The 23108-nt window shown below is 39.8% G+C and overlaps 1 pseudogene; it reads left to right on the top strand.

Moving 5' to 3' along the window:
* The first annotated feature begins 306 nt into the window (after window positions 1-306).
* The window catches only part of LOC102863741, a 28558-nt pseudogene continuing 5756 nt past the window's right edge, over window positions 307-23108 (top strand).

Below are 23108 nucleotides of genomic sequence, written 5' to 3'. Positions count from 1 at the left end.
TCTTTTTACAACTGTGGAACACAAGTCCACTCCAAAAAACTTGGGGTCCACATGAATTGGAGCCCCCAGTACCGACTCATTTTCTTTTTGTCAATCTTTTGGCAATTTTAGAGATTCATAGTTGAGTACAAGGCATCTCAGGGCATGTGAATTTGTTTCTAAAATTGTGTTGTTCTTTGTGTGTCACTGGATCTCTTTCTTTCCTTAGTGTCTCTACAAGAGGCTGTGTTAAGACCTGACTTCCCCCAGAGAATTGTTCCATCTAGAAGGACTTCGCTGACAGGAAAGAACTTGACAAGCTTGATAATGCCCTCTAAGCTGGGACAGGCCCTGCTCCAGGTGTCACCACTGGCAAAGGCAGAGGACTGCCCTTTGCCTGGACCAGATGCTTCCCCTCAAGGAGAACTCTCCAGCTCTGAAGCTGCCCGGCAGCTTTTCCGACGCTTTCAGTACCAGGTGGTGTCTGGGCCCCAGGAGACCCTCAGTCAGCTTCAGAAGCTCTGTTTCCGGTGGCTGCAGCCAGAGGTTTACAGCAAAGAACGGATCCTGGATCTCCTCATGTTGGAGCAGTTCCTGACCATCCTGCCCGGGGAGATCCAGATGTGGGTACGCGCATAGCATCCCAAGAGTGGAGAGGAGGCTGTGACTCTAGTGGAGAGCTTGAAGGGTGATCCCCAGAGACTGTGGCAGTGGGTAAGCAGAGGGTATTGGGATACAGGGGCCTACCTCATCTATGGCTCTATGTTGCCTCTCAGGTCCCTGGATGGTGCACATTTTTTGTACTTGACTACTAACCATAGGTTGGTGTTTTGAACCCACTAAGTAACACCATTAGAAGAAAATTCTTGTCATCTAATGAAGGTTATTGCTAAGACTGTCCTGAAGTGCTGACTTGGCTCTTGGTGTTGCTGTGAGTTGAAATGAACCCTTTCACAGCTGCTTTTGTTTACTTTCCTTTGTGTGTTAGTTACTATCTGCTCTGTGGGTGTTAGAAATTGAAGATACAATCTCCTGTTCCATTCTAATTTAACACTAGAATATTTGCATTGGTACAGACTCTATACCTGAACGCTCTATTAGAAGCTTGTCTTAAAGGTCTTGAAAGCCTGGTTCAGTGTCAGTAGTTGCCCTCCCTTTTAGTATTTCCATCAATGGCTGGAAATACCTGCTGAATGAGTAAATGAAGCTGGCTTTTTCCTTCCCAATTCCTGTTCTGAGAGACGGTCCTATAACTTATTGTAGAGGTTTCACTTCATGTTTTCAGGAATCCCAACTCGGCATCCTGCAGTAACTAGTAATATATATGGTCTTTAGATCAGCAGCCAGGTTCTGGGACAGGAAAGCTTACCCGAGGAGGTGGAATCTGCAAGCTGCCAAGTGAGGGAGGCAGAGGCCAGTCTTGAAGTGGTGCCTCAGGAGCTGGGACTTCAGAATTCAGCCCCAGGTCCTGGAGAGAAGCTGAGCCACATCATCAAAGTGGAACCTGACACTGAGGTGGAATTAGGTGACGGACAGTTCTTATTCATTGGGGGCCTTGGAGAAAATTAGGTTCCTGGCTGTCTGAGTTGAAAGTGTGTTGAGCTTGAGGTGTCCCTTGAAATTTTGGGACCAAGGTTGATGTTCACAAGTCACTCTGATTAGGAGATTCAATATCTGCATTTTCATCCACTTTATATCTGCATTCAACTATTGGGATTTTGTACTTGAGCAAGGAAGGAAGAGAATATGATGACAATCTTCAGGATGCTAGAGGGATTTGGATGTTGTTAGTGGCAGATATAAATCTTGAAATTGTAGACGGAAATTACCAGTTTTAAATTGCTGAATGACTGAAGAAGACATCTGAATTCTTAAAACTTACTGTTTCTCACTTCAGTAATGGCCGCTCCCCAGCTTCTTGCCCAACTTGAGGAAAGGCTCATCAGCAACCAGCACTCTGGAGGCTCACTTCTTCAAGTGTCATCTCAGGTGAGCCATATTTCTCTGCTTTTCTTGCCTCTGAATCTCTTTTGAGTATTCACTAGTAGTTAGGAGGACTGAAATGAGTATGCTCTCAAAAGCGCCGTAGAAAAGAAGGCCTTGCTAGGATAAGAAAAACAGTACATGTGAAGAAAAACTTGAGTTTCAGTATTTTTTCAGGTCTTCTCAATACAGAATGCTTTTTCTAATTGCCGTTTGGAATCGGGGCCTGAACAAAGGTAGAAAAGACTGTGATGAGACAAATTTTGTCTCAAAGACTCAACACTCATGTAAGAGATAAAAGGAGAAGGAAGCAAGTTAGAGAGAGAGAAGGAGATACTAACTCTAAGAACAAAGAACCAGGTATGGAGAATATACTTGAGATCTGGAGGCTGTGCTGAGAACCTTACAGGCCTAGTGAAAAGAGTGGCCAATGCCTAGCTCTAAAAAGCAGCTGCCATGTGGGGAAGTAGGTTGCCGAATCTGACTTCTACATGCTTCATAAAGGGGAACTATCCCCATCAATAATATTCATAGCAGCAAATAGATAGCTCCTCGGTCAGACAAGCCAACCCCCATCCTCTTCCACCTCTTTCTACCAATCATTTTGCTATTCATTGTTGATTCACAGACTATGCTCAAAGTTATGGGGTTTATTATAGAAATAAATTGGAGAGTGGAGGCAAAGAATATCATCCAATGCAAGTCCAGGTTTAGCCCAACATTCCCAAGCCAGATTAACAACAAAAAATTCCTCAATTAGTGAAAAATTGAGGTTTCAATTCAGCAGCACAAATTCAAGAAGCCTGTGGTTTCCTCTATCATCCAGCAAGGTTTGCCTCAGAGTAGCTATAAGTTGGCATTTCTTTCACAATCATCTGTCAACCAAAACTTTTGTGGTCAGTACAAATGTGAGAAGTCTTGGGTTACACTTTGCCATAGTCTCTTCAAAAGTGTGCCCCAGTCTCTTCACAACTCTCCACCACTGTCCTCGGCAGGGTACTTCACTGTGTAGAAAGCTCTTTCCCTTGTATTAGTTTTACAGCTCTTGAAGAATTGCAGGACCATATGTCCACAGTTAAGGTAGCTGGAGACTCTGCTCCCCTACATTCCAATCACCAATGGGGGCTAACATAATGGCCAGAAGAGTCAATATTTAGAGTTTCTGACACCATACTAACTCACAGATGTTGAAAAGTGATAAAGACTTTTCTCCAAAGCTTACAGAGAAAATGCGCCTTGTGGAGCTAGTGCCTAAATTCAAACTTCTAGCTTCTTAGAATGGGAGAGAATAAATTTCCACTGGCCTTTGCTGTAAGTATGATAAGCATGCCCATCATTCAGCATTTCCTCTTGTGCATTTACAATCTCTCCCTCTTGGCTTTCTCTTCCCATCCTCTTCCTATCCTGGGCAACAATTGATCTGATTTCTGTCAACACACATTAGTTTGCATTTTCTAGGATTTTATGTAAATGGAATCATACTGTATGTTCTTTTTGTTCTTCTGCATGTGTTTTGTTTTCCTTGCTTCTTTAAATACTTTTTCACTTTCTCTAAATGATTGATTAAAGTGTACATGAAGTCATTTTTTTATCTTGTGCAGGGGAGTCATTCAATTTGGATGTGAGTATATAGTTCTCAGGAAATTTGGAAAGTGTTTTGGCCTTTATTTGGTCAACCCTCCATATTTCCCCTGGCTACTTCCTGATTCATTGAATCACTGAGATGTCATAGAATCCACCACTAATGATTTGATGAATGCTTTGAATTAAAACTATAGGGTTTGTCTATGGCCATACCACCCTGAACGCACCCAATATCTTCTGATCTCAGAAGCTAAGCAGGGTGGAGCCTAGACAGTACTTGGATGGGAGACTGCCTGGGAATTTGGGTGCCAAAGGCTTAAGAAAATTTTAAAAAGAAAAATAAAGTACAGATGAAGCAGCATAAGGCAACTGTAAAACTAATTATCCAACCCTCCTTCTTGATGAGAATTTAGGTGAGAACTAAGACTCAGAAAAACTTAAAAACTTGCTGAAGGTCCTAGAACCAGAAGGTAGTAGGGCTTCCTCTTTGTAGTCTCTAGTTCTGTGTAGCCCAAAATTCAAACTCATTGTTGTCAAGTTGAAACTGACTCGTAGCTGACTCTCCAGCAGGTTTTTGGAAACATTAAATCACATGACAGGAGACACCCCCCCCCCCATCTTTTTCCTGTGGAGCTGCTGGTGGATTTGAACCACCAGATGATACCACTTCTATCTTGACAGCATAGTTCCCTTCAGAGAAGACCACCCAAGCTCCCTCTACTTCCATTTGTTATTGTTATGAAACAACTAATTGGAACAGACTCAGAGCTGGCCCTCCAAGGTTTTCAGAGTCAGTAAATTTCATGGAATGAGATTGCCCATCTTTTAGCTAGTAAATTTGAACTGTTTGCCTTTGGGTTGGCAGTGCAGTTCCTTACCACTAAGCCACCAGAAAACTTTTCTTTAGAGGATATGTGAGGACTACCTTATTCATGACAACTGATCCATTGAAAATGAGTGTTTCACTCTGTACACCTAACTCTTGGGATATTGTAGTGATGTGTTGCCCTTTCTCTGAATACACCAGTCTTATCTCTGGATGGAGCTTAAACATAGTAAACTTCAGTGTTGATTATTTTATCATTTTTGCAAATTTCCACTGAAACAAATTCCTTTGTTAGTTGATTTTACCTTTTAATTTCTGCATTTCACTTATATATCCGGAATGTCAGACTCTTAGACTAAATTGTATAGAGAGTAAAAAAGAATGTGGAGAGGTTGAAAGACATACTTTCTGATTATGTTCACCTTTCAAGAGGAAGAGTTTACCCTGAGAAGCATACTACTTATAAACATACACATAGAAGTTAAAACCTAAATGTTTTCTACTCAGGACAAGAAATACTGCAGTAGGGACTGTAATTCTGCTACTGATCTGTTCCTCCATTGATCTCTCTCTCAGGGTTTGTCAGATTTTCTGACGCTTAGGCTCCTTTGGAATAGTCATTCCTTCTCACTTCGTCTAGCAGGGTCAAGTACCTTTCTTTGGAGCTATGTTTAAGGTCATGACTGTATTTTTTCCAGGAGCAGTGGAAGCGCCTGGATTCTAGTCAGAAGGAGCATTACTGGAACCTCATGTTGGAGACGTATGGGAAAATGGTCTCAGGAGGTGAGGGCATGACTTACCCAGTGGAAGGAGGTGGAAGGGGTAGGAATTCTTAGATAATGCCTATATTCTTGTGGTGTCTGAAACTTCAAAAATTGGCTTTTCTGTCAATTATGTTAGCTCTCACTGAGTGCATGGTTTTCAGCTACTTCAGTTGCAAACTGATGGTCTTGCAAATCATCATTAGCTGTGAGACCAATAGAAGAGAGCACATTCTACACTAAGAAAAAAGGTAGGAAGGGGTGGGAAGTGGAAAGAATGGGTGAAGAGACTGGCAGATTGCTGTGAAGAGACTGCGGCCAGGTGTAATCAGAGGAACCCTGGAGATGGAGGCACAGTTAAGGTTTTGTGTCTGAATGAATGAAGGAAAAGCTGACTTGTAACAGCACTAAGATAAAGTTTGCCAGATGATTAAGGAAACCAGAGATGTATTTGTGCTGCCAAACTGAACCTAGACTTTCACTTGTTAACTGAGAGGCTGACCTGAATTAACTAATGAATTGTGTCTTGCTATAATCTGGCTTGGGACTGCTGGGCAGAGCCTGGACTTGCTTTGTGTGATATTCCTTGCTTCTTCCACTCCCCTAACCTATTACCTTATAAACCCCACAACTGTGAGTAAAATCTATGAGTCAATAACCAATGAACATCAGAGCCAATGACTCTTAGAAATAGGTGCAGGAGCAGGTGTGGTGGTATCTCTGACCATGTTTGCTACTGTGGTTATTACTAGTAGTAACATTTCCCGTTTATGAAGTGGTTAAAAGTAAGTCAGAGTTGGCCACCCCCACATTGCATTTGCTCCTTTTATAAATCTTTTATAGGCAAAAGTTCAGCCTGAAGTTATCAGGCTGGTAAATCAGTAACAAAATTGGGAACTAGGGTGAGTGGAAGCTAGCTGAGGTATAGCAAGAACTTCTTGCATTTGATTCTTAGAGCTCTGCATACATTGGCTCCTTTGATCATTATGTCATCCTAATGACTGGAGATGTTGTCTCATACTAAATTTTATTAAAGTGTCAGAATTATTGACTCACTGTGATATCCTTCCTAAGTGCTGAGTCAGGATGAAACTCAGTGAAATCTACTTGGAGTCCATACTTTTTTCCACCACACAACACTGCCTCTCGCAAACGTGGGTGGACTTTAGTCTTGACCCTAGCCACACAGGTGGTCTGCACCCCTTTCTGCCCACCCTCCTTGACTCTGCCTTTTCTCCTTTTCAGCATATTTTCTGGCATCTTCTTAGTACTAATCTGACATGCCCCAGTTCTTCTGAGATGAATGTCCTGTCAGGGTTGCAGGACCTTCATGATTCCCTTCATCTTTTGTTAGGAGGAACGTTTGAAAGACACAGCATGTACTCAGTCCTCCCTGCTCACACAGGCTCACAAGCTGATATCTCTCTCTCTGTGCCAGACATTTCCAGTCCCAAACCTAACCCATCTATTTCAGCAGAGAATGGGGACCAGCTAGTAGGTCTCCATCTTCATGCCAGTGAGGAGATCCCAGAATCAACCTACACAGGTGAGTCAGCTTCCATTGGTCCTGAGTCATTTCTCATATTCCCTTGTTAAAGCAGGTGTGGTGGTTGATGTGGTTAGCCTTTAGTTTCTATTCCTTGGTTATAACTTGTTATAGATGGGTCAGCTCTGTTGTAATAGAGTGGATCTCCTCACCAATGTGTTGAGAGCTGTTGATACATGTATTTAACAGTTTCTCACATCTGCTGTCTTCAGTCTTTTCTGTAAAGTTGTAGTGATGGATTTTCTTCAGTGAGAATTAAGATTGATACAGATTGAGACAGAGAAAAATACATGTAAAATTCCATTAAAAGAAAGGTTAACTAATAGCCAGCATTCTTCTTACTGGTAAGATTGTTTAAAGTAGTATTCTTGTTATAATGAACTAGTAATCAGTTCATTCTTTATCTAATAAAACAGGACAAAAAAATAGAAAAAATGCTTTATGTAGTCTTTAACTTTCATTAAACAGTGTTTTAGTAGTTATGTGGTGTTGAGTTGATTATAAGTCATAGCCACCCTGTGAGCCACAAATCTGCACTTTACCCTGTCTTGTGCCATCATTACAACCTCCAGCATCATCCTGCTCACGGTTATAGGCAGTGTACCAGTTCATATCCTTAATGTTCATCCTTTATTTAGCTGAGTCTCTACCTTTCCTAGCATGATATCTTTTTCAAGAACTAGTCCCTCCAGATACTATACCTGAAGCATGGGAGATGAAGTTTAGATGAAGTAGTACCCTAGTTGCACTCCGTCCAAGATACGAGAGGATTGTTTTGTTGGAAGTCTATGAGATATTCGGTACTCTTCACCAGCACCACAATTCAAAGGCATTCTCTCTTCTCTGGTCTTTCTTATTCATTGCCTAACTTTCAGATGCATAGGAAACAATTTAAAATTCTATCACTTGAATCAGGACACCTTAATCTTTAAAAGGATATCCTTGTTCTTTAGCACTTTGTTGAGGTCCTTCACAGCAGATTTTCCTAATGCAACATGTCTTTTGATTTCTTGACTCCTCCTACCATTCATATTGATTGGGGATTTGAATAAAATTAAATCCTTGATAACTTCAATCTTGCAGTGGTGAGGATTTTTATTTTCTTGATGTTGTGATACAATCCATATTGAAGGCTGTAGTCTTTGATCTTCTGGAATAAGTGCTTCAAGTCTTCACTTTCTGCCAATAAGGTTGTGTCATCAGCATAGTTCATGTTGTTAATGGGTTTTCCTCCAATGCTGATGCCACCTTTAAATGCCACTTTATTTCCATTAGTTAGTTAGTTGTTATATGCCATTGAGTCGCTTGTGACTCATAGTGACCCCATGTATAGTAGCCCTGAAACCTGCTCTATACTGTGCCAACCTAATTTTCTCCGACACATCTACCCTCATTACCCTAGTTGCCTTCTCATCAAGGGTCTATTAGAAAGTAGCAACAAAAAATACTTCTTATGAATCAGACATTTTAATACTGGGTAAGAAACCTGAACTTCTTGTTCTGTTCTAAAATACCACATCCTTTGCCTTCTGACGCATTCTACAACATTATAGTTCTGAACATCCCAACTGTCAAACAAGTATTAGGTGCCAACCAACAGGTGCATCTTTGAGTCTACCAAGAGGTGGTGGTAGTTTATTTTAGATACCATTGTGTGGTATATGACTTATCACGACACTATGAACAACAGATCTGAACCCTACCCTATCCTGTGCCATATTCATCCTTCATTGCTGCTGTTACTATGTCAATACATTTTATTGAGGGTCTTCCTCTCTTTCACTGACCCTCCATCTTTTAAGCATGATGTCCCTCTTCTAGCATAAGCCCAAAGTATGTGAGTCGAAGCTTTGCCTTCAGAGGTACCTTGGGATAAAGACCTGATGATCTACTTCAGAAAAATCAGCAATTTAAAATTTTAAGAAGTACAGGTTGTTGTTGTTTTTTAAAAATTTTATTTTATTAATTTTAATGAACATTTACAGAGATTTTGGATTTCCATTCATTCATTGTTGCACTTTTCTCCCTGCCCAACCTTCCCTCTACCCCAGTTCACTCCTCTCTTTGAAAAGTAAAAGAAAAATTATTTCACTGGTATACAATCCCCCTGCACATTATGCAACCTTAATTCTGGACTCTTGTGATAACCATAATACCCTATCATATATCGCTTTTAAATTGTTCTCTCCCTCATCTGTTTCAATGTCGTATACATAATTTATCTAGTTTTTCTCAGTCTTAGTTCTTACATCTAGAATTTATAAAATACTTGAACACCACAAGATAAAGGTAAATAACCCAATTGAAAAATGGGCACAGGATATGAACAGACACTTCACCAAAGAAGACATTTGGATGGCCAACAAGCACATGAAGAAATGTTCAAAATCCCTAGCTCTAAGAGAGATGCAAATCAAAACAACTATCATCTCACCCCAATAAAAATAGCAAAATTTAACAGAGCAGCAAACAACAGATGCTGACAAGGTTGTGGAGAAACTGGAACCCTTATTCACTTTTGGTGGAGTGTAAAATGGTGCAACCACTATGGAAGGCTGTATGGCACTTTCTCAAAAAGTTGCAAATAGAAATACCATTTGACCCAGCAAATCCTCTACTGGGAATATACCCTAAAGAAACCATAACTTCCACCCAGGCAGATATCTGCCCACCCATATTTATTGCTGCTTTGTTCACAATAGCAAAGTGTTGGAAACAACTTAAGTGCCCATCAACAAACGAATGGATAGAGAAACTGTGGTATATCACACAATGGAATACTACACTGCACTGAAAAACAAGGAACTCATGCAATATTATTTAAAATGGGTGACCCTGGAGGGCATTATGCTGAGTGAAATATCTCAGTCACAAAAGGACCAATACTGCATAGTGCCACTGTTGTAGAACGGGACTGACATCAGTGTTGCGGTGAGACTGAGAAAAATTGGATAAATTATGTAGACTGCATTGAAACAGATGAGGGAGAAAACAGTTTAAAAGTGATATATAATTGGGTATTATGGCTATGACAAGAGTCCAGAATGAAGGTTGCATAGTGGAGTGTACTGGGGGAAGGAGGGGATTGTATACCAATTAAAGGATTTTACTTTGCAAAGAGAAGAGCGAACTGGGGGGGAGGGGTGGGCAGAGAGAAAAATGCAACAATGAATGAATAGAAATCCAAAATCTCTGTAAACATTCATTAAAATTAATTAAAAAATTAAAAAAAGAATAAGAAAAAAAAAGTAGTACAGTTGTATCCTGATGCTCCTAGAGGGTCACTGGTGTGTATGTATGTGTGTGTGTGTGTGTGTGTGTGTATATATGTGTGTGTGTGTGTGTGTGTGTGTGTGTGTGTAGCGCGCACACACATATACATATACACGTATTATTTTCTTTATATACAGTACATCCTAGAATCCATGGAAAAAGAAAAGAACCAAGGCTAGAAATTGTATGGCAAACTGTTCTTTCTGTCCATTGGGTTCCAGATAAATTGACAGAATAAGGGGCTTTTTTTTGAGAACTTTTGGAAGAATATTTTTCTAACTGTATTTTATGATCTTGTTGTGACCAAGGAAATTTTACTGAAAAGTAGCTAATCTTAGGAGGCAGTGAGTGGATAAGAGACAAAAGCAGTTGGAGTAAATATTATGGGTATTTTAGGAAATTTCTATTTCATATTTTGTGTATGTGATTATTTGAATGTGAATATATTTTGTTATTGTTAATATATATACAATTTAATTTTGCCAGTTTAATGCTTTTGGATTTTTTTCTCCTATACATTTTTTTTTAATTCATTCCTTGTTGCACAATTTCCTCCTTCCTTCCCCTTTCCTTCTCTCCCAGTCCACTTGGCAATGCACCTCTTACTCTGGTCTGTTGTCATACATATAATGCCTAATCATATATCCCTTTTAAACAGTTCTTTGCCTCATCTGTTCCAGTGCAGTGTTCATTATCTATCCACTCTTTTCCTGGTTTCCTCCAAGACCCCATTACTTTTGATGTGCATATTTTGGGCATTATTGCTGTTGTGCAACTGTCATCAAAATCTGTTGCCAAATTTCCCATGACCATTAAGAGAAACTAAGTGCTTACAAAAAATGACTACTTTCCCCCCATCTTTTCCTGCCTTTAGAGACTACTCATAAAGTTTGGAGCTTTGGTGGCCTAGCGGTAAAAAGCTGCCATACTATCTGGAAGGTATGCAGTTTGAACCCACTATTTGCTCTGTGGGAAGAAGATGGGCAGTCTCCTCCCAGGCAGTTTACTGCCTCTGAAAAGCCATTAGAGGGTTAGCTACAGATCGATTCCAACTCCACAGTAGAGAACAACAATAACAGTTCATTGATCAAAGTGTCTTTGGACTGGCAGTGTAACTCCTTACCACTGAATAGTCCATGGACTGCCAAAAAAACAACAGATACATCTTGGAAAGGGTGCAACTAGAATGCTCCTTGGAAACAAGGATGGCAAAGCTTAGTCTCTTATACATACTGCTAGGAGAGGCTTTTCGCTGGAAGAGGATATGTCATGTTGAAAAGGACTGCCAATGAGCTGGATTGACATGACTGCAGGAAGGTGTTCAAATGTATCAGAGGTGATGATGATGGCACAGAATAGGACAGGATTCAGGCTGTTAATAGGTTTGCTATGAGATGTACACAATTCATTGACACCTAACAACAACAACAGATTACTCATATTAGTGAGATTATATAATATTTGAGCTTTTGTGGTATGGTCTCTATGGAGATATGATGGATGGTTTGAATATGCCAGAGGTTCTCAGGAGAAAGATGATCAGTATCCTCTTGTGTGATTTACAGCCTTGGAAATTTGCTGGACTGTCCACTATTAGTCCATTCAACCTTCACAGCAGTGAGTTGAGATATATTATTTACCCTTTTGTGATTGATTTATGTCACTCAACACAGTGTTTTCAGGGTTGATCCTTGTTATAGAATGTACTTGGACTTCATTCTTTCTTTTTGTCTGAGCAATATTCCATAGTATATAAGTAAACATTTAGTTTATCCATTTATATCTTGACGCACATTTTTCCTTGACATTTTGTTTCTTGAAGAGTGCTTCAGTGAACATAGATCAGCATGTGCCTTCTGGTTAGCAGTCCCACAGATTTGGAATTACTATGTAGCTGAATGTATTTCCATCTATGCTTTCTTCTTCCATTGCCCCCTTCTCACCTGCTGATGTGGCTCCATGAGATCAGACCTCCAACCATGCTGTGCAGAGTCAGGCAGACCACCCTCCCTGCATAGGTGAAGAAAAGCTGCAGTACTCTTTTCAGTGACAAAAATACAGGAAGAAAGATTTACTTTAGATGATTAATTTGGTTGCTGATGAAGGATACTCTGGATAGAAATGATTGTAGATGCAGCACTTTCTGGGTGGTTGTTGCAGAAACCCAGGTCATAGAAATACAATTAAACACATTGAAGAAACAGCAGAATGAACAATAAAAAAGGCTTTTATACAAGATACAGTAAGTAATTAGCTTGTCTTCCAGGAATGGACTAGCTCTAAGCACAGAAGAAGTCACAGGCAATAACACATGTGTTTTAGGATTATAAGAATGACCCTTAAGTTTATGTGCAAGAACTCAGTAGGCAAGAATAGTAGAAAAGAAGTTTTAAAATTAGAAAAGGCATGAATGATAGATGACAAAATATTAAGAGACAATTGTAGTATAAAGTCACTAGATGGTAGTTAAAAGTGCAACCAAGCAAACCCTTTAGGACAGTTTCGTTCTGTCACTTGGTGTTGATATAAGTAGGAATAAGCTTATAAACACAGCAGCCAATGTCACCACCAAGAAGCCACAAGATGAAAATAGATAAAAAGATATATGAAAATAAAATTGTAAGTTAGTGTATATTTAGTTGATGTTTGAGGAAAGAAATTTAAATGTAAAATATGAATATAAAATATAAAAGCAGCAGAAGTAATTAAGGAAAAGATTAATGTTTCACTATTTTTAAAAATAAAAATAGCAGGATTTCTCTGCATATAAAAATAACCTCAGAGTTACACAAAGCACTAGAAAAATTTCCAGGAATATTATACATCATTGCTTATTTGTATTTAATGTAGAGAGTTAAAATTGATTAAAAATTTACTTTTTTAATGAGAAATGGAGAGGGGTTTTAAAGCATAAAAAGTGAGCTATAGTTTCATACTATACCTAAAAAAGTAAAACTTAAAACAATGAAAACATGTTTTCACCTAACCAAGTTACAAATAATTACATTTAAAACACTCAGTATTTATATCGCGAACACTTATGCTAAGAATGGTATACTTGTTCCAGAAAGTGGCTGACAATAAGTATATGGAGCTTCAAGCCTTGAATGGTGGGGACCATAAGAACACTTAGCTGCAACTGAAAGGTCAGACATGAGTCCCTAAAGCAGTACTTACAGAAGACCCCCTAGATTCCTACCTGTGAAGAGCTAAGCCGGTGAAAATCCTGTGGAGTACAGTTTGCTCTAATACACGTAGAGCATTGTGCATTGGAGTAAAGTACACAGCAATTGGTAACTGTTATCCAGAGCCTTACCATGCATGTGTGAGAACACAGTCATACTGCTGATAGAAACCTTGCTCTAGGTATTGATCAAAAATGCAGAGACTGCCAAAGAAAATGTGGCTTATCATCGCATTATTTCTTCTAGCAAAACCACAAGAAATTAATTTTCTACAGAAGTCATAACCAGTTATGTGTAGTGCATTTCCGTGATGGATAATTTATTCGACTCTTTTTTAAAAGTGTTTATAAACAATCTTTTAAGGCAAAAGAAATACCTTTGTCATTTAAATGAAATTTTTAGATTAGCAAGTTCAAGAATGACTCTTGCCTAAGTAATGTTAGCCTTGAAGACCCTGATGGATGGAAGAAAATAGCAAATAGTTTCTTTGAATCTCCAGAAATAAAAGAATGGACAATATGACAAGGAGTTCTACTGCCAAAATAGAAGTCTACAGTATGTATCATTGTGCAGTGATACTAAAAGAAAAACACCAAAAAACAAACAAACAAGCAAACAAACGACAACACCCACCAGACTTAGGATAATAAATTTATTTTCATGTTGTCTGGGAGTTAATAATAGATATGGATGTTGGATTAAATCACAGTTTAAAATACTCACCTTTGCACCATAGCCTTATGACAGTAAAATGTCCCACAAGTACAATGACAAATTATGCAATTTTACTAATTGTTTGATTGTTTGTGAGTAGGAGAATATCCACAAAACTTATAAATGCTATATTTCCTTTTTGTTGATTCAGACTTGACAAAGAACTATATTTGCTGTACTATCCTGTGTACTTATTTGTGAAAAAGAGTCAGTAAAGTTCCTATGTGTCCTGATTTGTTTCTCAGAAATTGTCCTCAGCTCAAGTGTAGAAAACAATCTAGAATGCAGGGCAAATGAATGTAGTACCAGGCCTTCAGTATTGGTGATGGTTTTACCCCCTTGCTTATTGATGTCCTCTTGGTAAAAAGAGTTCATGCTTTGGAATTTTCTTTACTTTGCATATGAAGGAGAAAATAGGGTGTAAATGTTATTGCAATATTTTAAATCATATTTCTTCTTTTAGGAAACAGACAGGAGAATGCCCAAGAGAACCTAAACTTGGAAACCTGTTGGGACCAGGAGCCTCCAGATGCCCCTTGCCACATCTCAGGAGAGGCCCCTCCTCAGAGTTCTTTGAGTGGTTTCTTTAGTGAGAATGAACAAAGATGCTTTGGAGAGGGAGATTATCTCCCTAAGGTACAGGGACCCCTCCAAGGGGAGGAGAAAGGGGAGCAGCTCTCTCTACAGGAAAGGGTTTCTGGGCAACAGCTCAACCAGCATTTGCCTGATTCTCATCCAAGAGACCTGCCTGTGCTTTGTCTCGAGCAGAAACAAGAGTCCCCCGAAAGGGATGAGCTGAGACCTCCCACAACTCAGAAGCTCCCTACCTGCAGAGAGGATGAGAAAACCTTCTGTAGGAATTCTCAGCTTGTGCTTCATCAGAGAACTCATACTGGAGAGACATCTTTTCAGTGCCCCTTCTGCAAGAAAGCCTTTCAGCACAGTTCAGACTTTGTGAAGCATCAAAGAATCCACACAGGAGAGAAGGCTTGCAAGTATGATTACTGTGGGAAAGGCTTCAGTGACATTTCTGAATTACACCACCATGAGAAACTCCACACAGGAGAGAAATCCTATAAAAGTCCCCTCTGTGAAAGGGGTTTCAGAGACAGTTCCACCTTTATTGTACACCAACATGTCCACCCAGAACAGAAACCCTATAAATGTCCTCTCTGTGAAAAGAGTTTCAATCATAGTTCCCACCTTAATAAACACCAGAGTGTCCACAACCAAGAGAAACCCTATAAATGTGCTCTCTGTGAAAAGAGTTTCATTGAGAGATCTACCCTAAATATACACCAGCGAGTCCACACAGGAGAGAAGCCCTATAGATGTCAGCTTTGTGGAAAACATTTTATTCGGAGGTATACCTTAAATAGACACCAGCGGGTCCACACAGGAGAGAAACCCTATAAATGTCCTCTCTGTGAAAAGAGTTTCATTCGGAGGTATGCCTTAAGTAGACACCAGCGGGTCCACACAGGTGAGAAAACCTATAAATGTCCTCTCTGAGAAAAGTTTCATTGACAGCTCAAGCTTTCTTAGACACCGCTGGTCCACACAAGAGAAAAGTACTATAAATGCCCCTCTGTGAAAATGTTGTAAGTCCCACTTTACTTGACATCAGAGGTCTACATAATGTTGTTGTTATGTGCTGTTGAGTCACTTGTGACTCATAGCCACCCTGTGTACAACAGCTCTAAACCATGCTCTGTCCTGTGCCAATCTCACTGTCTCCGACACACCCAACCCAATTACCCAAGTCACTGAATCAGTCGGCTTCATAGAGGGTCTTCCTCTCCTGCACTGTGCTCCTCCATCCCAAGCATGACGTCCCTCTTCTAGGACCGGTCCCTTCTTGCAGTATGTCCAAAGTATGTCAGACGAAACCTCAGAATCCTTGCCTCCAAGGAGCAGCATGATTTAACCCTCTCCAGGGTGAACCTGTTCGTTTTCTTAGCAGTCCATGGTACAGTCAATACTCTTCTCCAGCACCAAGCTCAAAGGCATCAGTTCTCCTTCTATCCTCCCTAGTCATTGTCCAGCTCTCTGATGCATAGCAAGTGATTGCCAAGACCATGGCCTGTATTAGGTGCACCTTAGTCTCCAGAGTGAAACCATTGCTCTTCAGTACTTTGGAGAGGTTCCTAACAGCAGACTTTCCCATCGCAATACATCTTTTAATTTCCTGGCTGCTGTTGCCAAGAATGTTGACTGTGGAGCCAAGCAAGCTAAAGCTGTGAACAATCTCGGTCTTTTCACAATCCATCCTAATGCTGCCAGTTGGCCCCGTGCTGAGAATCTTTGTCTTCTTGATATTGTACTTCAATCCATATTGATGGCTGCGGTCCTTGACCTTCGGCAGCAAGTGCTTCAGTTCCTCCTCAGTTTCCGCATGCAGGGTTGTACCATCTGCATAATGCAGATTGTTGATGGTTCTTCCACCAATCCTGATGCCACACTTCTCATACAGCCCAGCCTCCCAGATAATATGCTCTGCATACAGGTTGGAAAGGTAATAGTTACAGGACACATCCCTGGTGTACACCATTACCAATTTTGAACCCAGTGTTTGCTTGCTCTTTTCTGACGAGTGCTTCCTGGTCCAAGTATAGGTTTCACATTAGCACAGTCAAGTGTTCTGGGATTCCCATTCTTCTCAGAGTCAGCCACAGTTTGTTATAATCCACATAGTCAAATGCCTTTGCATAATCAGTGAAACACAGATATTCCCCTGGTATTCCCTGCTTTCAGCTAAGATCCATTTAACATTAGCTACAATATCCCTAGTACCACGACCCTTTCTAAACCCAGCCTGGACTTCTGGCAGTTCTCTGCTGATGTGCTGTTCCAGTCATTTTTGGGTAGTCTTCAGCAGAATTTTGCTTGCATGTGATATCAGTGATATTGTTCTATAATTTCTACACTATTGGGTCACCTTTTTTAAAATTTACTCTTTTTCCTTATTTTAATACATTTACAGAGATTTTTTATTTCATTCCTTCATTGTTGCACTCTTCTCCCTGCCTTCCCCCCCACCCCGAGCCTCTCCTTGAAAAGTAAAAGAAAAATTCCTTCATTGATATACAATTCCCCCCACCCTGGGCCACCTTTTGTTGGAATGGGAAGAAATATAGATTTCTTCCAGTCAGTTGGCCAAGTGGTCGTCCTCCAGATTTCCTGGCACAACTTGATGAGCACGTCCAGGGCAGCATCTGTTAGTTGAAATACGTCAATTGGTATACCATCTATTCCTGGGGCCTTATTTCTTGCTAATGCCTTATTTCTTGCTAATTCGTTCAAAGCAGCTTGAACTTCTTCCTTCATCACCATAGGCTCTTGCTCATATGTTGTTTCATTAAATTCTTCTGTGTCTACATAATAGAGGAACCTTATTAACGTTTCTGCAGTGGGAAACATTTCATCAGGAGCACAAGTTTTGATAGACATCAGAGATCCCATTTGGGGAAGAAGTCCTCGCCATAACTAGACTCTTAGCCCTTGTCTGTATCTGTGCAGTGACAAATACGGATTTTTTTAATCACCTGCAGAATTAATCTCTTCTTGTCTACTTTCGTGAATTGCAAAGGAGAACCTACAGTTGTTTTGAACTTGGAAGTTAGATTGGGCAGTTGGAGTGAACTTCATTCTTGTGTAATGCCTTCTAACAGAGCACCTGTAAATACTGTTTACAGGAATGATACTAGCTCAGCCCTTTATTACTAGAATTCCAGAGCATGTCTTTCTGATATAAAGTGCAAGCAGATAGAGGGGACTTGGGAGCTCATGTGTACTCTTTTACATGGGGAAACAATGTGAACTTGATGTGGTCTTTTTTTAATTATTAACTTTAATGAAAATTTACTGAGAATTTGGATTTCCATTGTTGCACTTTTATTCCTGCCCGCCTCCTCCCCAGTACACTCTTTGAAAAGTAAAAGAAAAATTCTTTCATTGTTTTACAATTCCTCCCCCCAGGTCCACTCTACTATGCAGCCTTCATTCTGGTCTCATGTCATTACAATAATACCTAATCACATATCCCTGTTTAAAACAGTTTTCTTCCTCATCTGTTTCAATGCCCTATACATTATTTATCCCATCTTTCTCAGTCTCCCCCCAACCCTTATGTCAGTCCCATTTTATAACAGTGGCACTATACACTATTTGTCCTTTTGTGACTGAGATATATCACTCAGCATAATGTCCTCCAGGGTCACCCATTTTGAATAATATTTCATGAGTTCCTTGTTTTTCAATGCAGCATAGCATAGCTATACCACAGCTTCTCTATCCATCTGTTTGTTGATGGGCACTTAGGTCGTTTCCAGCTCCTTGCTATTGTGAACAAAGCCGTGATAATCATGGGTGTGCAGGTCTGTCTTCTAATAAACTTATTAGACTCATGACTCATCTCATTAATGTCTGAAATGTTCATTGTGTTGATTTGCATTGAAAACATGTGTATGATCCTCCACCTTGCCAAGGATGATCCCCCTCTCCAAGAAATAGCCTTTCCTACCTAGCAACATGCCCAAAATATGTTTTCCTAAGGTTTAGCCTCCAGGAGCATTGTGTTTGCACTTTCTCCAAGACACATCTCTCTGCTCTTTTAGCAGTTTATTCTGTACTCTTCTCCAATCCCACAACTCACTGGCATCAGTTGTTCTCCTGTCATCCTTATTCATTTTCCAGCTTTCAAAGGCATAGAAAATTATTTAAAAATGGAGGACTTACTGATGCTGGAAATCATGGTCTTCTTATGGCAGGTCAAGCATTTGGGACAAAATTAACATTTTTTATAACTGCTCTGCTCCTAATTTTAGCAGACCAAATTATAAAAACATTGCCACAAGGCAACCTTCTCAGGTTTTTGCCATCATTTCCAACCTGCACAAGCACAGGTGGCAGATTCCTTGAGAAACGTGTCTGAATGTGGATCATAAAGCACTAGAGGCAAGGAGAGTGAGACCGCTTTCAGTATTTTAGCTGTAGCCTACTGATGCTCAGGTCTACATTCAAACAGTTGTCTTTTAAGTAACTTTATGGATTAAAACTCACAATATACCGTCCTCCAAAGCCAAACAGTCCAACCGAATGTTGGGAATCCTGTTTTGTCTTGGGCATTGCTAGTGACAGCAGCTTGTTCTTGTTTGCCTGTGGAATGTCGTGGGTGGTTCTTCAGGTTATTCCCAAGTATTCTACTGTTTGGGCAGGGCCCTGGATTTTTGCTGGTTTTATCAACCTCCCTTTTGGTTGGTCATGTGGGCAAGCACTGTTTTAAAATCGTCCTGGCCTATTCAGTGCTTGACATTAGCAGGACATCATAAAATGTAAAGTTACACTGGACATGTGAACCACATCCAAGTCCCTTCTAACCAGTTTATGATGGTGGCTGATGAATTCAGGAAACTCTGTGGTAATACTGTAAAGAGTTACTGAGATCCTTCTATGTCAAATTATACTGGCTCCTTTCTGAGATTGGAGCAGGTGGGGTGGGGGGGGGAAGGTTATTTGCAGTATCTATCACTGAGTACCAGTCTCTTTGGTCTTCTTTCTTTTAAGTCTACAGTCAACCTCCACGAGCCATCTGCCTTTTTTTCAGGCCATACAGGGCTGTTAAACACAATTTGTCAGCATCAATACTCTAGCTTTTAGCATGTCCTTAATCAAGGTAGATGTTTCCTATTGTTTACCAGATAGCCAATATTGGTTCAAATTAACAACCTGAGTGAGCTCAGGCAATACTAATGTTATTTAGCATGTACAATCAACACTACCCTTAGGGCCAACTTATGTGCCCTCATTTTTACAATATCATGTGGAGGGAATATTCCTCAATTAGACATAATATCCATATCAATAAAACATTTTTAGTAAAGGAGATGAGATTGCATCATACAACATCTGTTTATGTCTTCTAATTCTTATCTAGACTTTTGCTTTAGTCCCATTAATTGCTGCATTCCCATATGCTCCTGATAAAACCTTAGTTCCATTAAAGATTTTGTTATGGAATTACAGTACATTGGGTTCCTCTGTCCAGAGGCCCCAAGAATGTTTCTTCACTTTCTGACCATTTTAACCACACAAACCCTGCCAAGGATTGGACCAGGAATCCCTGGCCTTCACGTCAATCCAAGTCTTGCTCAACTAGCTAAGCTTCACCTTCAAGTGATTTTGGGTGGGGTCCTCCAACATTACCTCATGATTAAGATGAAAAGAACAGACTTGTTCAGGCCTTCTTGATTTTGGGTCCACCAAATCTATAATACTGCTTTAGAAAATTTGTCTTAACTCCATCAATGTGTGCTATCTTCATGCCATTTCTGAGGAAGAATTGAAAAATCTTCACCCAGCTAGGGTAAATCTTTTCTCCATAGTATTCTCCAATTTGCCTATGAATCACCCTGATGTTCCTTATATCCTTAAAAATCATGAGAAGTCATTGTAATAGGGAAGATAAAGCTTCTTGAATTGTTGCCTTGTTCTCCAGTAGTAAAGCAACATGAGGTGCCCATGTCGGAGAAGCAGTGATTATCATCTCTGCCATGGCCTCTGAAAGGAGCATATTCTCTGGATGAATGTCCTTAGTGCCATAATGCCATTCCAACACAGTTTGTGTGTGCAGAACATCAAGTGTTGCTCCCTTAGAGGAGGATAGGGGCAATTTCTTTTGGAGGGATAAACATAATCACATATCCACTCAGTTCTAAATCCCCTTGGGGTTAGTTTTTTGTGTTACTGTATCTTAATTTAACCCAAATATATTACTACATTTTGTAGCATCTAGAACTACAGATGCTTCCTTAGGAAGCTGTCAATAGTGATCTGGAAGCATAAGCATTTCCTCTATGCCATATCCCCTGCTTTAAAACAGTCTCTTGGGTGCAACAATGAATGAATGGAATCCCAAAATCTCTGTAGATGTTCATTGAAATGAAAAATAAACAACCTAAATTTAAAAAAAAATAGTCTCTTGATCCTGTCCATCTGCCTGCTAGATCATTGGTTTTGTGACCACAGGTTGGAGAGGTATTTCTGATTTCTCCCATGTGTTTTTTTCTTTCCAGGTACAGCATGAGATTAATGGGCATAACTCTGTCCTGGTAAGACTTTGCTCAGTTCTGATTTTGGCCATCTTAGTTCCTACATTCTTTTGCCTTGCAAAAGATAGCAGAAACAGGAATTTTATAAGTTTTTTATAATTTTATAAGTTTACTTTGACCTTATTCTGTATGCATTTCATTAACCAACTTCTCAGGAGTTAGGTCCACTAAGTTCATATCCTGTTTAGTAACTTTTACCTTTGATAACTGATTGCAAAATAAAAGCTGCATCAAACCATGGATGTTCCTTATCCCATCCAGAGCCTAAAGGTTTCTCTTATATACACCTTTTTTTCTCTGAACACATGTTACAGAGTCTGGACTATTGTCAGGAATCCTACCATTCTGACACCAATTGCAGTCCCAGTTCATTCTACTAGGATCAGTAACAGATCATTTATAAGAAGTGTTGAGTCCGTGTCCCAAAGGCTTGATTTGCTGCATAATTCCATGATTTCATCAACAGCCCCTCCTTTGTTCAGTCTGATATCTCCTCCCTGTCCCTTTTATTTGGTGGTTGCTTGAAGGTCTCCCAGAGACTCAGACCCATCAGGGGAATGACTTACATGTAGGCCAGTTTTGCAGATACTAGTGAACATTGTAGACAGGTTGAAGGCAGGTGTCCTAAAAGACAGCTTTCACTGTAGTGAAAGGTTTATACAAGCTTCTACTAGGGTGTGGCTTGTATCTCACTCTAATCCTCTCTTCTTAATATAATAAATGTTGTTATGTGCCATCGAGTGGCCTACAACTCATAGCAACCTTATTATGTACACTAGCTCTGAAATCTGCCCCAACCAGACCCAGTTCTCATAGTCTCTGACAGACTTAATCCCATTTCTCCAGTCACTGAGTCAGTCCATCTCACCCTGAGTCTTCCTCTCCTGTGCTGTCACTCTACCCTTCCAAACTTGGTGTCCCTTGTCAAGGACTGGTCCCTTTTGATCACATGACCAAAGTACATGAGATGAAACCTCAAAATCTTTGCCTCCAGAGAGCAGACTGGTTTCACCCTCTCCAGGACAGAATCTGTCCTGGCAATCCACGGTATGTTCAACACTCTTCTCCAGCACCACAACTCAAAGGCATCTATATATCTATGCATCCTTAGTTATTATCCAGCGCTTGGATGCATAGCAAGTAATTGTGAAGACCATGGCCTGGATCAGACACACTTTAGTCTCCAGACTGACATTTTTGCTCTTCAGTACTTCTGTGTACTCCTTCCATCTTATTTTGATGCTTCCCAGGTCATTCATTCTGCCCTCAGCATCCTTAAGTATTCCAACTCAAGGCTTAAATTTGTTCTTCAGCTCCTGTAGATTAAGAAATGCCAAGCAAGTTCATCCTTTGATTTTCTGATTCCAGCTCCTTGCAAATTTCATTATACTACGTTGCTTTGACTTCTCATGCGACCTTTTGCAGTCTTCTTTTCAGCTCTTTAACTTCTTGATTTCTTCCTTTTGCTTTGGCTTCTCAGTGTTGTAGTGCAATATTCAGAGTCCCTTCTGATGTCCATCTTGGTCTTTTCTTTCTCTTCTGTCATTGCAGTGACTTTCTGCATTCTTCATTAGTTATATTCATAATTCACCACAAAATAAACACTTAACCATTGGCTAGAAAAGACATTTTGAATGATAAATCTTAGACAATATAAAATGAATCATGAAATTTTGACTGGCATTTTAAAAAAAAATGGGAATCCAGGAACATTTAATTGTGCTAAGGCTAAACAAACCTAGACCAAGAGGCTGTTGTGACAACAAAGTAGGAGAACACTACAGTGGGTTTTGTTGTTGTTTTTTAAATACACTTTTGTTTTACATTGGTTTGCCTACAAAACACATATACATTGTATTTCACATATTCTTTCATTCACATTGTGTTTCATATGATAATTCCTATATATTGTTTTAAAAAATTAATCATCATTGATCTACACCATTACCCAGTCTTCAAGCCCTCATTAGAACTTTCTTAATTCCTTCACTCCAGCATTTAGCCTGCCAAACTTTGCCTTCACAGTGATTTCCTTCCTTGACAATCTGCACCTCCTACTTTCCCTTTGGACTTTTTTTTTCCATATATTATTTTTTTCTTTTTTTTAATTTAGTTTGTTTATTTTTCATTTCAATGAACATCTACAGA

This window comes from Elephantulus edwardii, unplaced genomic scaffold (genome assembly GCF_000299155.1).
Source record: "Elephantulus edwardii isolate Elephantulus edwardi_28Jun2011 unplaced genomic scaffold, EleEdw1.0 scaffold00246, whole genome shotgun sequence".
NCBI lineage: Eukaryota > Metazoa > Chordata > Mammalia > Macroscelidea > Macroscelididae > Elephantulus > Elephantulus edwardii.
This window is presented reverse-complemented; position numbering and strand designations above follow the sequence as displayed.